This window comes from Vanellus vanellus, assembly GCF_965231255.1.
Source record: "Vanellus vanellus genome assembly, chromosome: Z".
Lineage (NCBI taxonomy): Eukaryota > Metazoa > Chordata > Aves > Charadriiformes > Charadriidae > Vanellus > Vanellus vanellus.
The window spans coordinates 83,429,592-83,444,021 of NC_138908.1; positions in this window are offsets into that span (position 1 = coordinate 83,429,592).

The following is a 14,430-nucleotide window of genomic DNA, read 5'->3' on the forward strand; positions in this document are numbered from 1 at the left end:
CAGTTTTGCATGCCACATTGCTTATTATGGTACAAAACTAACAGGACAAAATGCAATCATGCTACTAAAGTATTATTCTGGGGCTCAAGAGCTGTGGGTTTGCATCAGCTACACCAACAATTTTCCTTTTTTTTTTTTTTTTCTTTGTATTCTTATGTTTTTGAGGCATTAGCCACCTCCTCTCGCTCCACTTCTGTCTTATTCTTTTAGACTATGGATGGGGCTCCATCATTTGTACCAGTGTGTTACAGTATCTCTGACTTTGGCTGGGGGACCCAGATGTTATTGTGATAGAAATAACACTTTAGATGACTGCCAGACAGCTTTCACAGCTCTATTTTCAGTAGGGTAAATAGAGAGGAGGAAGCATGTCTGTGGGTGCCTTTCTGGGCACTCTCAAATGCCTGTTGAGGTCACTGGGAGCAGGATCTCACAGGTGGGTCCCTTTTCTTCTCGCCTGTTGAGGAGAAAATCTAAGATTCACACTTGGTGGCAGTGTTTGGCAGAAAATCTGGAGAGAGCCTACAAGCAGCATCCATGATCCAAACGGGGATCTGGGTTCATGTTTATTAAGATGAAAGATTCAGTTTGAATTTGTGCATCATCCTTGTGTGTGATAATCAAAGCTTCGTCAAAGTCTGCAGAAGTCATTTAAACGGCCATTAAAATAAAGAGAGAGAGAAGCTTTTGAGCCAGCCCCCACTGCCACAGTAAATTCTCGCTTCGTGCAACTTTCCTATCCGGATCGTCAGAGCACATCAACAAACAAAGATGGGGGAGGTTTGCTGAGCCCCTGCTGCTGCTGTAGCTGTTGCTGCCACCAAGCAGGGCCTGTGATACCACTCTTTTGTTGCTATCTGTGTTTGCCGTGTTTATCTTACATGGAGCAGAGGCATCGGTGCATTGCAGAGAGCAAGGTTCTTGTAAAGCAGATTGTAGATAACCAGATGTCATTGGCAGTAGGGCTGTCAAGCAACTATATGTGTGTGTGCGTGTGTGCGCGCGCGCACTTGTGCGTTGGTACGCTGTGTAAAGAATAGCTAGAAAAAGTACAGTGCAGGTACTTATTCTCTCTTCTTCAGGTCAGGATTCTTTTATCACACGTGTTTTACCTAAGCCAGACGTAATGTCGAGGTTTTAACAACTAATCACGTAAGATAAGAAGATTTGGATATCCTCCTTGTTAGAATACGACCAGCTCAAGGCTCTGAAGGCTGATCTACTCTAAGGAATGGATACCCCTGCAATGTCAAAATCTGGCTCTCAGCTATGCCTGTAATTTGCACCTAAGGCTTTGGCTTTGCTTTACATCCCCCTCTAACACCAGAGGCTGTTGGTATCTATTAGCATCTTATCTGCTTAACAGCTGTCTGCTTATCAGAACATACCTGTGAACTCTGGCACTGGGGTGACCCTTGCTCACTTTCAGCAGTCTTGGATTGTTTAATGTAATAAGTTACTCGTTACTTTATTCAAAGGAAGCAGCCTGTAATGCTTAGAGGGCTACTTTTATCCCCATTTCAGTTCTCTATTTATAAGCGTTCAGGCTTTCAGCTTGCCAGTAACACTGCTTATAAAATCACATGTATGGGAAATATTTCAAATTGAGATGAAGTAATTTCACTATACCCTAAAATACCATAAACCTAGCACAGAGGTTTCTAGTCCCAGAAGATGGATAGATGTGATATGCTCTCAGAAAATTACCACTCTAGTTTTCCCACATCATAACAGTTTTGAGGCAAAACTGAAACACTGGAAGTGTTCATAATGATAAGCTAGAAGAATATAGATTGACTCAATCAACGTATTTTCTTTTAGTAATTTAAGATGTGATTGGTTGTGGTTTGGGCCTTATAATTTTTAGGTTTTTAACATAATAAACCACAATTTTCAAATGGGAAATTCTTTCTACCACCTTGATAATATTCTGTAGGTGTATAATGTTCTGAACAATATATACCATATATATTCTATAAGTCTCTAAAGGTAGAAAAACCCTGAAAACCCTCTTTCTACTCTGTATTCATTAATGCAATGATGATACGAAAAAACAAAACAAAACAAAACAAAACAAAAGAGTACTGATTCAGTCCTACAGCAGAGGTCGTTAGATCTTCCAGTTTTCCAGTCTGGAAAACAGACCACTAAAAATGATGATCCAGAATAGGAAAATTATTTCTGGAGGTGAATGGACTAAGCCCCCCTGCATCGTGAATGAAGAAAACCTGCCTACATTTACCGAGAAATTCGCAGCTGATTCTGGCCTGACTGTGAACAGCCAAGCGGTTTGCATGCCTTTACCCAGAGTAAGAGTAAGATTAATCCGTGGTGGCATTGCAGACACAGGAGCATCCAGTTGGCAAATCCATCAGGTCTAAAACTAGAAAAAAAAGGTCTGGAGAAGCACCAGCATGTTATCAGTTTTGTCCAAAGCCACCTGTGTAAAACAAAGCATTTATGAGAGCTTGACGGCTAACTGGGAAATTGTTTTTAGGACAGTAATGGCTCTGCATGCTGAAAGTACACACTTAAAGAGACAAATAAATGCCCGTAGGATAAGACATATGAACAATCTTGCGGTTTAAGAATTCACTGTGTGTCAAGTGATCTGGAGTAAATGTCTGATTGCTTAATCTTAGTTTATGCAAAATGTGGAGTAATTTTGCATAGCTTAATGCATCACCAAAGATGATTAAGACAAATCGCACTGCCTCATACTTGCCAAATGCATGCAGACAGTTACTGAAAAACATTTGCTGTGGGTACCCAATTAAGTCATGATTAGGTAGCTCAGCCCTAGGAACCTTTGAGGATCTCTAAGAAACATAGTTGTGAAGATATTTGGGTGTTTAGAGATGAACATAAGCTCTTTAAAAGCACTTTCTCTAAGGGTAAAATCACCATCCAAATTTCCTTGTCCAGATGACAGCTAGATAGCTGGTGAGCCAGTTCACGGGCACAAACCAACATTCCTGAATACTAGGCAGTGTGACCTTCTGAGAAGACAATCCAGGGATATCCACTGCATAACAAACCAATGGTAATTATCTTTGTTCTTGTGGAATCCGGCAGACGGTCTAATCGAGGGAAAAACAGTGTGGGACTTGGATAACTATACCTTGATACACTCAAACTGCATACATTTCCATTAAAAAGATGTTAGTCTTAAATCTTAAACTCTGAAAATCCAGAAAGAAAAGAAAGGGTCTCAAGATAGTTCAGGGAGCGTACATTATGTGGATTCTCAAAAAGTTTTAATAAGAGCTTTTTTGAGAACTACTCAGAAAAATAACCATGTTAAACGACAGCACAGGGTTGTAGATTAAAATTCAGTAAATATAAATTAGAATAAATGCAATTATACATACATCTGTGAACATAGAGGGAAATGAGCAAGACAAAGTCAATTAAATGTAAATTTAAATTTAATTGAAATTCCAGATAGTAGAGATATTTTTGTGAGCTACTGAGGGATCCCTGAACACTTTCAATTCCTGATTGACATCTCTTGCCCAACTAATGCAAACTAATGGATGTTTTTGTGTCTGAAAAAGGAGTTTAGTATGCTCTGTGCCTTCTGCAGGTAGCAGTGTCCTTTTCTGATGCTATGATTGTCCCGCAGAATGGCAACAGCATATACTTAGGGCATTAAAATTTAGGTTTCTACTGGAGAAGCAGTACACGCAGATATTTTCCTGAATATTTTCTTGTCTTACGATTGAAATTCAGTCTAATTTTTTATTGAACTGATTTAAAACACAAACAAAATCATTCCAGATAGAAAAATGAAACATTCAAGCTTGACAAACCTGTATTTATTATTTTATTTTTTCAATGACACACACACAAAAAAAGCTTGTCTTTTTATCAGAATAAAAAGCAATTTTGTGAACAATATACTATTTGGGGAGAAAAAGAAACCTTTTCCATTAAAAAAATCCCAGAATTTTATTTTATATACCACCCTGCCTCAAAAAAGACTAAAAAAGTCCCCAAGATAGACCAAGATTAATATTTTAAAGACAATGTTAAAGTACTACAAGACAAAAGATATTCCGTATTGTATACAAGTCACATGTTTTTTCCACACCTATATAAAAAAGTCCACTAAGTTAGTATTGTATTTGAAAATATTTGTGATTTAGCAAATGTCTAATATTGGTGTCATAGTTTTCTCACATATTGCAATATTAATAAGTAGTGCGGAGGACGGTGGAACTTTTCGGTGGATTTCAACATACTGTGGAGGTACGGCTGCCTAATGACAGATGGAATTCAACTGGGATACATGTAAGGTTATCCTTGTAGACAGAAGTACTCTAAACTTCTCATATGTTTCTCAAGCTGCGGGATTCTCTGAGGATCTAAAACATTTGGAAACTCGTGGAATGTTTGACTAAGATATCTGTTCACTATTTGGCAGCCACAGGAAAAGCAAATATGATTCTCAGTTGCATGAAAACAAAAAAAGGGATAGAAAGAGTTTATATAAAATATGATGCTACCGTGTTGGGAATAGTCACCTTCATCTGGAACAGTTGTGATTCCAGGTTGCTTTATTCCCAGGGCAGAGCTGAGTCTACCTGCATACCCACAGTAAGAAAGACCATCCAACAGTAAAGAGTAAGGACATTTTTCAAGTAATCAAGGGAATTTCATACCGTAAAACCTAGGGAATATTCTGAAGAAGAATTCAACGCTAATGGAACATTACATGACAACAGGATACTATTTATTAACTACTCTTTTGAAGCTCTTGCCCTGAAGTTATAATAGGAGTGTAAAGTGCCAACATATGAAATTAGGACTGAATAAGGTGAAACAGCAACAGAAAACCTAACTTACCCAGTGGGTTTTCCTGCTTCAAGAAGCCTTCATGTCAAATAGTATAAGAAGACTTTTTAAAAGAAAGATAAATTAGTCTTTTAACAACAGTAAGTAGTACTTGTAAGTGCAGACAAAATGTCAATGCAAAACGCCTGACTTCAAAACATATGTGATAGATTCACAGCAAAATAATAAAGAGAGTTCAATCCCAAGACTCCCCATATGATAAGTGGAGAGTTGTCCAGGTCATGACTGACAGGAGCCCAACTCAAGTGTAGCGATGAGGTCCCCTGGGACGCCTGCTCCTCACCCCCCATTCTCTATAAAGGAAGCCTCAGGAAATGTGCCGTGTATTTTAAGGACTGAGTCGCAGCCAAAAGTCAGGCAGTGTGAGGACTCTTCTCACAGAGATTCAAGCCCAAGCTGTAATTCTTTCCTCACTGTACAATACTGCCTAACAGATGTGGTTGAATTAATTCATCAGCTAAAACAGTGTAAGTATACTCTAGTAAATGTGAAAAGAATAGGGCTCATAGTGTTTTGGGTTTGAGTTTTTCTCCAGATATACTCTCAAGGCAACATGAAGCACTGGAAGGAGTATTCTGATAGTATCAGAGAAGGAAAATACAATGTTCTTATGCTTCTTGAATCGAATAAATGCTTCTTTTTTATTTTAGTAAGGAGATTTATGGTAACAGCTCATAATGAATATGAGGACTTTATCTTCCTTTAACTATACAAACCAATTAGATTACTGTATTAAGGACTGTTTTAATATAAAATAAGCTTACTGGGGTATGAATGTGAATGACAAGCTTGCTATTTATGACAAGCTTGCTTAGAAAAAAAGGACACTGCAATAATGTGGTAAGTTTTCTATGCTGTCCTTGGTTCCCATAGCTCATCCACCTCAACCAAAGTACAGCTAAAATTATCTTTTGGTTGTTCAATGAGACGTGCTTAAGAATGGAATAGAGGAGTATCGTATGTTCGATTTAATCAGAAAACAGTTTAAATGAATATGTAATACAGAGATCTATTTTGTGTATCACTGAAGTAAACTACAAACTCATTTAGCTCAATAGAAATGGAGCTGGAAAGGACTGCCATACACTGGCATGATAGATCAGTGCAGCTGATCTTTCTAATTAAGCCTGGCTGCAAGGTCACAAAGACATTTTTTTCCCCTTTTTCACACTCTTTCCTTAGTATGATTCCGGAATGAAAAATAATAATTTCCTTAATTCCCATTTGGTATTGAATAACCTCTGCCTGAAGTTAGCACTAGATTAACACTCTAAGAAGCAATAATAACTTTCCAAGCGATAGGGCTAATGCAACCTGATTTCTCAGTGTTTTGTCTCATCCCTGTTTAACATTGGTGTCCAAGAATGTGCCAGAGTTTCAAAGCACCTTTCTCATGCACAGCATCACCTAACTGAAAAAAAAAAGCCTCAGTAACATGTGAGTCTACAGCGTAGGTATCTATATGTGCATAAACAACTACTTTAGGCAGCCTTAGTATTCACTGAAATGATAGACAGCGTAGACAGTGACATGAGAATACAATTTATTTCGTCCCATAGGAAGCACATACATTACCTGAATCTCATTGTAAATATTGTATCGGCTACATTTGAAATCCCTCATGGGCCTGCAATGGAGTATGAGTCCAGTATCCAGATTTTACCTCTATCATGGCACTTCAAGGAGACAGATTCTTTATGAAGGCATCTGTATTATCAAACCTCTTCTGCTGGGAGTAATTTCTTTCGTGGGCTGTATGACTGGGACCTCACCTCAGCATCAGTCACTGTGACTAAGATTGAGGTCACTTCTTAGTGTGCTTCCTCTTGTATTTAGAAATATTCTAGCTTTAGTTCAGTAGTAAAAAGGTATGGTAAGAACAAAAAACAAGCCACAGGGTAATTAAAGGAGATAGGAACAGCTCCACTGTAGGTCATGTGGACAAAGCACCAGAACAGGATTCATTTGGCTTGGTTCAGATTCCCAGTTCTGCCACAAATTTCTTGTAGGACATGGGAAAGGGGTGAATCATTAATCATTTCAAGGCCCATTTTATCATTATGCAAACTCTAGACTATACTTCTTCCTTTCTCCCTCACTTGCTGTATACATTTGGATTAATATTTCTCATAAGCAGAAACCATTTTTTCTAGTGTTGCTAAACATCTAGCTGCAAAAGTCGACTGGAAGCTCCAGGCTGCAGCATTACAGGTGTACTTCAGACTTTTTTCAGGTTGTAGAATTGCCAGCTACAACTTCAGTCTCCCGTTCTTTCATGACACACGTGCTGAATGTGGGACAGATAATGTATACTGTTGTGCCGCTTCTCTCTATATTGGGTTTCATTCCTCTGTTAAGTCACTTGCAGATAAAGTTGATTTTTAGTCCAGTGGGAAACAGAAATCAAACTTCATAGTGGTCTTTGACTTAATGTGCAGGTGAAATATATTAAGTTAGATTACGTTGCTAGCAGAATTACAAGTTGCAAGGAGGGCTCTGCTATGAAAATATTCTTAGGTGGACTGCCAAATTGCACCCTTTAATTGCACTGTCAGTCTAGTAAAACATCATTAAAACAAGGAGGGGTAAGTTTAGGTCCACAGAGTATTTGGTCTGTTCCAACATTTCAGGTTGATTTCTAGATACTGTGGAGGCATTTGCAAACTACTAGAGACCTCTGCATGCTGGTTTGCTTCCATTTGCACCTTAAAAAGCTGCTATATGAATAGGTAACAGCTTTCCAAGCTGAAAATGAGTGTGAACCATTCTAAAAGTTCGCAGGGAGTGTAATTTTTTTCTTGCCATTCATCAAGTTTGCTAGTGTCAGTGTGTCACCTTGTTTACCATTCAGCTGTAAAATTACATTAAAGTAGCATGAAGAGTTGGAATGTAAAACCGTATGATCCAGGAAATTCAAAAGCGCTGTAATTTCTTACTTGACTCAACTTCATAAGCAGGTATTCCTCCAGGGTACGAAGTTTTGCCAAGAGGCTGCAAACAGGACATATCTCTACCTATTCTGTGATATGACAACAGGAAGTATTAAGGGAAGAGACTAAGGCTAGAGCTGAAAGATACTGGGCACCGCAGTATCTTCAGCCTTCTCACATGACAAAGAGCTGGATAAGGATGGTCAACTCACAAGGAAAGGGCTGAGTACAGTGATAGTGGAGAAGATGACTGATCCCAGTCCCCACAATTATTTTGTGCTATGCCAGCTTCCCAAATGAGCTCACTCATTCATGCCCAGCAATTAGCTGAAGTTTTGAATGTTCCTGATACTACTACCTTCCCAGGGACTGCTGGAACCCCTTCATTTTATGGTCCTATAGTTTCCACAGGGTGGACTAAGTATGCCAAAAAATCTATTAGATTTCCCCTAATGTATACCATGGTATCATCAATATTCTGATTCCATTCGATCTCTTGGATGGAGATTAGTGCAGCGAAAGGGAAGACAAGTTTCTTTCCTCTTATGTTCTGTGTTCCCAGGAGAATTTGCCTTTTCTGGTGCTTACACTGTGGACGTATCATAAAGCAACACAAAGCGTTCTCTTTTTGTCCAGTGCCCTACAAGAGATAGGCACTCTGTTCTCAGCACATTCTCATTCCTCACCAAGGGTCTGCAGATTCCTGTTGACATCCCACAACTGGCAGCTTTTCTCTGTTCCGGAGGGCAGTGGATGCACAGTCAGTGAAAGGAAGACAGAGAAGGGAAACCTCACAAGGTTTACTCATGCATTGCTGAGCAAAGAAGACTTCCAGATAGCACCTTTTTGGGTGGTGCAAAGTGCCGGAGGAATAGCGGATACCTTAGCAGAGGCATAACAGAATCACATAATCAGAGCAGAACTACGCAAGGCCATGCAGAGCAGTGCTGATTTCATGGGCAATATTACAGCGCAGTGTCCAATCAGACCAGTGTATAACAATTTTGAATTGCAGTACTGCTGCAGTACAGACATATCTCGCCTGGCTTACCCTGCCTCTTTTCCAATCCAGCTCTTCTTAGGTAGGAACATTCTCACTGTTTATATGTTGTTATAGCCCCTAGCCCGCTGTGGTTTTCACTTAGTTAATCAGTCTAGGTGAAATGAAGGAATCTAGGTGTCTAATAACATTCTTAAAAATACAACAGTAATATGTATATGCACATAGCGAAACTGCTGAACCTTTCACAGAGAACGTAGTCCTAGTCCATTGAGACAGGCAGCCAGATTTCCCTCAGGGATAGCTCCTAAACTCTTCAAGATGAAAATAATAATGGTAAAATGATAGAATATAGACTGGACATTGTTAACATTGGCATACACAGTGAATAAAACTAATATAAAACTCAGGAGCCAAGTCTAAGCATTTGAGAAAATGTCTGCTAGAGGAAAGGTCTGCCATAAAAATAACATGAATTAGGTGCTATTGGAAGTTCAGATTATTCCTGAACCTGTTCTTGGTCATTTCCTTACACGTGGGAGATCATGGGTTAAATCTACAGTGATGTAAGAATCTGCAATACAGTTGCTTACAGAGGAGTTGCGTCTCCTTATGTGAGGGACTGGATTTGGCCCTTAATTTTGAAATATTGGCTTGAAGCTAAATAAGCTTAGAATTAGTAACACATTTTCAGATCACCACGGCTCCTTCATCAAAACAAGTTCAGTTGCCCCCGGAGGTGAGAACGTAGGAAGTAAATTAAAGCCATCTTTTGCCATTATGCTAGTGTGTACATCTAGATTAATTGTTGGTACCAGCAGGGTTTGGCTGTGAGGATGCTCTCAGCAGGGCTGCAGTCCTAACCTATGGCTGTTGCTATAGGGAAAAAAGCTGTCAGAAAGGGGGTGCGATTGCAGAAAAGGGGAAACCCTCCTCAATACAGCTGAAATTAATGCTAATTAAAATAAGGAATAGGTTGCAGGAGGGAGATGGCAGTGTTAATCAGCATAATATAAGGCAGGGGACTGGAAACGCTCCACTAGGATCTGCGCCTGTATAGCTCAGTTTGTTTACAACAAACAAAATCTTCTCAGCTACTGTTACTGTAGCCATGGCAACAGTATTGAGGTTACATCTATCAACAAAGAGAGCAAAACAAAGATAAGGCTGGTGTTTAATAAAGATGAGCCATGATAATTATACGCCAGGCAACAGAGGACTGCAAAACGAATAGCCTGTGCCCCCAACATATGTGACATACCCTCTGCTGCAATAGAAATTGGATAAACTTGTGACACCAGTGTCACCATTTCACTAATAGGTGGACGAAAGGCATGGAATATGCTCCCACTCCCTTTAAATATTACACAGTGACACAAACTCGTTGTCCACTTATTTATTCCATATATAAGGCATGATGGTTTGGGTGGACAGAGACATCTGCGGTTGTGTCAGAGAGCATAAGAGAAAAAAGTATTGATAAGCCTCACAAGCCCAGTATATCCAAGCAGAAAAAGTCATGTATTACAGAGAAACAGCATTTATACTACTTGGGATATATGCCAAATACTACTGAGTTTTACCTGCATATCTGTTCACTGTGTTCCCTTTACTTCCTTATACATTTTGCTATTAGCACGAAATGTCCATGTGGTCCTTTGTAAAGGGGTCACCTGTGATTCAGCTTCCTGGTAATGAAGCCAGCCTGTCTTCTGGATAAGACGCTGAACAGTAAAAGTCTTCAGGTGGCCCCTCTGCATTACATAGTTAGAGACATGCTGAAGAAGCTGTGCTCCAGCAATGGAAGTGAGAGTAGGAGAGGGAAGGATGTATGACCGGTGACCTAGGAAATCTCTGTTCCAGCTAATCACATCCTTTTTAATCTGAGAGAGGGACACATAGGGAATGACTCTAGAGCTAAATTTTAGGAGGACATTTTGTCACAGGACATTTGTTATACACACAACAGGTGAAAAAAACACAGTTCAAATCATTTGAGTAAAAAGGAATGCGCAGAGTGCTTTCAAAGAGTGTTGTTTGGTGGAATTACTCTAGTTACATAGGCCAAAAATCAAGTCTATCATTTTGCCACCTGGACTCAGAAAAGTCTCAAGAAGAGCAAGAGCTCCTATTAGTCCCATGCCACATCTGACAGCCCCAAGCAGATGTTCAGGATGCCATAGGGTATATAAAATGTAGTATAGATATAGCCACCTATACTGAGCTGACTTAATCTCTCATCAACTTGCTTTAGAAGTTATAGTAAGGAAATAATTTAAGATATATTATTTAAGATCACTTGACGTTAAGCATCTAAAAGTTAAGAACTCAGCCTAAGAAGTTAGTTGTCTAGACCACCTCATTAGTAGCTACAGAGAGATTGGCACTTCCAAAAAATGATTCATCACATCTAAAGATAGATGTCTAAGATGAGTCACGCTCTGGAGGTTTTCCGATTAACAGAGAGAAAGACTAAATGACTAACTTAGAACTAGCAGATATCTCTTAGGTGGTTAAGCTTAAGTAAGATAAATTTTAAGTTTACTCATAACTTCTTCACGTGCCCAGGTGGCCAAGAAGGCCAACAGCATCTCGGCCTGTATCAGGAATAGTGTGGTGAGCAGTACTAGGGAAATGTACTCGGCACTGGTGAGGCCCCACCTTGAGTACTGTGTTCAGTTTTGGACCCCTCACTACAAGAAGGACACTGGGGTGTTGGACCGTGTCCAGAGAAGGGCTACAAAGCTGGTGAGGGGTCTGGAGGACAAGTCTGATGAGGAACGACTGAGGGAACTGGGGTTGTTTAGCCTGGAGAAGAGGAGGCTGAGGGGAGACCTTATCACTCTCTACAACTACCTGAAAGGAGGTTGTAGAGAGGTGGGGGCTGACCTCTTCTCCCTGGTTACAAATGAGAGGATGAGAGGAAATGGGTTTAAGTTATGTCAGGGGAGGTTTAGATTGAATATTAGGAAACACTTTTTCACTGAAAGGGTTATTAAACATTGGAATAGGCTGCCCAGAGAGGTGGTGGATTTGCCATTCCTGGAGGTGTTTAAAAAAAGTGTAGATGTGGTACTTGGGGACGTGGTTTAGAAGTGGTTTTTGTCAAGGTAGGTTAATGGTTCGACTTGGTGATCTTAAAGGTCCCTTCCAACCTCAGCAATTTTATGATTCTATGATTCTTGTAATGACTGTTTAATTTTGTTTAGTAATGGATTTACTTTTTGGAAATAGCTGGAGTTGTCACTTGGGATATTTTTCTTCTTCTTTATTTTTTTTTTTTTTTATTAGAAAAAATAGAGTGATATCATTAAATAAAGCAGATGGGGGATCTTTCTCTGACCTTGAGGTCAGGTGACAGACTTTGGCTGAATCCATACAGATCACCTTTCTTTGCATCTGATCTGTGCCATATATAGGACCATTGTGGACCTTAGATATAACTATGATTTTGTATGATTTTTCTCTGTTTAATGTACTTTACAATTCTCAACTGCAGATGATGAGAGAGTTATTACATAGCACGAAACAGGGTTTTAGTTGCTTGCCATTTGGTGTGGTATGAGGACATACGGAGATCTCACAGAGTATAAATTTATTTTTTTTAATTGTTGGAGTATATAGAGATGAGTGTCAAACATATCTATGTCTTACCCATATTACCCATTAGAAATGATCCCTAAGTATTTATTTCTATAATTTCTGTCTCAAAGAGCATTAAGTAGCACAGCCAAGAAAAATCCTGAAGTGTGTGAAAGAAATATACATAAATGATGCAGACTTTCATTACATTGTGAAAGCTACAATTAACTTCAATGGTACAGCAATTTTTTTTCCACTTCAGGTTTTCTGTAGGCTTCAGTGAAGCTGGATGAAGGCAAATATGCTAAAACTATTTAAACTGTGCATATGCATCTATACATACGTGCCTAAGGGTGAAGAGTAAATACAGCAATGTACTTTTGTAGTGCAGCTACCTGACAGAAAATTGATGTAGAATTAAAGCTCAGCAAAGAGCAGTTAATAAGACAACAGAAAAATCCTCTGATCATTAAAAAGCATTTTCAAATTATGTGAAGACGCACGGTGTCTCACGGCATTGCTAGACAGATAAAATGCCTTTACCTTTCAAATCTGGCTTAACAGAAACCCAAATTTCCATCTGAAATTAGTAAATATGAAATACTTACAGTGGCTTCAAGCAAAATTTGTGAGTTTCATCCAAACTACATTTGCAAACTGTGTCCAGTAAATCCTCATTTGGAAAGGTGAAGACTGGTGGAGTGATTCCTGTGCTCCTGTCTTCCTGGATATGTGAAATACAGCAAACATCCAACATGCAGACCCACCAAAATGGCACAATAATGTGACAGAAAGTCCCAGTGGCAGAATTAATTTTGTCCTGAGCACAGTGGATTTCCAACTGGAGGAGTTCAGAGGCATTTATTTTTCTCCATTAACTGGACAGAAGCCTGTGTACTTATTTTAGGAGTGTTGCTTCATTTGCCCCATACAATTGAAACCTCTATTGTGTGTCTGAGCTTGGCAAAATAAATTCTGCCTAATATTTTATAAAGGACTTATTTCTTTGGATTTTTTTACACTTATTCTTTCAGCAAAAATGAGACCAATAAAGGGCAATTTATTGTATATTTTGTTGTGGATTGGTCACTGCTGGGGCTGTAAGATGGACATGAATTCCCCACTGACTCTCTCTGCTTCCCAGTAACTTGTACCTAACACTTCTCATGGGACAATTCAAATACATGTCCAAGCTGGAACGGTTTGTGGCTGATTATCTTCTCCTTCATGAACTGTGAACTCCCAAGCATCTCAAAACATTTTGTTAAACATTTTGGATTCTTGTCTAATTGTCATACAAGGAAGAGGCTGTTGGTTTTTCACAATGCACATATCTCTCCTCCAGGTGTTTTACTAAAGGAGAGACACTTTTGAAAACTTAGGTGGCAAATTGCTCCTTCCATGTATGTATTTCTTGAGATAATTTTATTCCAGATGGTGTCTTCATGAAAGAACTTTGTCCCCTAAGTGTATCCAAAAAAGTAGTGCAACTTGTTTGCAAAAGTGAGTGTGAATTGAAGCAGGAAACAAGCAAAAGGAAAAACATGTTTTGCTGAGACTAAGGCAGCACATGTAGTTTAGATAGTGGCCTTGAACCTGAGAGAGCTGATTTAATTGCTGACACGGCTACAGACTCCCTACCTTGGAAAAATCAATTTATCCCTGTGTGCCAAAACTACATTAAAGCTAAAGTATGTTCTTCCACCCAAGTTTACTTTGCCTTTTTTTTTTTTTTTTTTTTTTTTATGTTTTAGGCTTGTAGGTGGGGAAAGCTTATTATTAACGCTGCCTACCAAACATAATACAATATGCCATAATTTCAGCGAGTGCTTTAATGAATGCCATGTGGGCTTACAAGGGTTTACTACTCAGGTAGATGGGGTTTCTGTGGTCTGGATCCAAGCTGAAACCCTGCATGTTCTCTGTGTCACCGTAGGATGCCTATAACCCTGTGTTGCTTCCTCTTTATGCCGATATTTCAGAAAGTCTTACCTGAAAAGTGTTCGCAAAGTGGGAGTCCAGATCCTGGAGAGGATGGAGAAAAGCAACTCTGCAGCTGGT